This window comes from Echinops telfairi, unplaced genomic scaffold (genome assembly GCF_000313985.2).
Source record: "Echinops telfairi isolate 266 unplaced genomic scaffold, ASM31398v2 ScPeMD7_2;HRSCAF=8, whole genome shotgun sequence".
Classification (NCBI taxonomy): domain Eukaryota; kingdom Metazoa; phylum Chordata; class Mammalia; order Afrosoricida; family Tenrecidae; genus Echinops; species Echinops telfairi.
The window spans coordinates 29,106,655-29,108,034 of record NW_022103898.1 but is presented as its reverse complement, the minus strand read 5'-3'; the positions used below and the strand labels follow the sequence as shown (position 1 = coordinate 29,108,034).

At 42.6% G+C, this 1,380-nt stretch overlaps 1 pseudogene; it reads right to left on the bottom strand.

Moving 5' to 3' along the window:
• Window positions 1-309: 309 nt before the first annotated feature.
• Window positions 310-759, bottom strand: LOC101653005 (annotated as a pseudogene).
• Between the last annotated feature and the right edge of the window lie 621 nt (window positions 760-1,380).

The window sequence follows — 1,380 nt, the reverse complement described above, 5'->3', positions numbered from 1 at the left end:
AATTCTTCTTCGGTGTTCTTTATTCAATGTCCAATTTTCACATGCAGATGAGGTAACTGAAAGTACCATGGCTTGGGTCAGCCGGGTACCTTAATCCTCAAAGTACCATGCTTGCTTTTCAATACTCTGAAAAGGTCTTGTGCAGCAGATTTACCTAATGCAACTTGTGTTTTGGTCTCTTGACTGCTGCTTTCATGAGCATTGTGGATCCAAGGACAAATACTTACAACTTTAATCTTTTCTCCATTTATGATGATGTTACCTATTGGTCTAGTTGTGAGGATCCTGGTCTTCTTTTTTTTGTTTTGTTTTAAAACAAGCTCTGGCCAGTTTCATTAAAGAAAAATATTGCAGGATTTATTTTTCACCAGTCTGTTCTGGCATGCTTCTAATGATATCAGAATCACCGGGGTCGATGATGGCTAGCATGCACACCCTGTAGTACTTGCCACATGCCGTGCCCAACTCGATGTTGTGGCGATGTTGTGGCCGTTGTAGTGATGGACACCGGTTTTGGCCAACATGGCATAGTACTCGATCTCTGATTTCCTCAAGGCCGGGCAGCTGTTGGCCAGGATGACCAGTTTCGCTTGCCTTACCTGATCATCTTCAGCGTCTGCGTGTAGCCCAGCACGTACTTCCCACTTTTCATAACGAGTTGGAGCCTCGAGTTGATGGACTCCAGCGACTTTTTCGTCTTCTTTGCAGCCACCATCTTCCTGTCTTAGCTGCAGGACGGCCCCCAACCGAGAGCAGCCGCCAAGATGGCCGGGAAGGGAGAAAGGTGATCCTGGTCTTCTTTACATTGAGTTGTAATCCACATTGAAGAATCCAGTCCCTGGTCTTCACAGCAAATGCTTCAAGTTCGCACTTTCAGCAAGCAAGGTGTGTCCTCTGTACGAGTAGATCATCTGTTGCTAATAAGACTTCCTCAAATCCTAATGCTACATTCCTCTTTGCATAAACCCATTTTTCTAATTATTTGCTCAACATACAGATTGAATAAATATGATGAGTGCATGCAACACTGCCACATCTTTCGTGATTTTAAACCATGCAGTATTTTCTTATTCTAGTCTCAAAACTACCTCTTGATCCATGAGCACAATGACGTGTTCTGGAATTCTCATCTTCTCAAGGTTATCCAGGGTTTGTTATGATCCACCAAGTGAAATGTCTTGGGATAGAAAATAAAACACACGCACAAAAATAAATAAAACACAAGTAAACACCTTTCTGGTATTCTCTACTTTGACCCAAGATCCATCTGACATCAGCAATAATATGTCTTTTTCCACATCGTCTTCTGAATCTGGCCAAAACCTCTGGCATCAACACCATTTACTGCATTTTTGTCCTAGCTCTAAGCATGTGTTCATT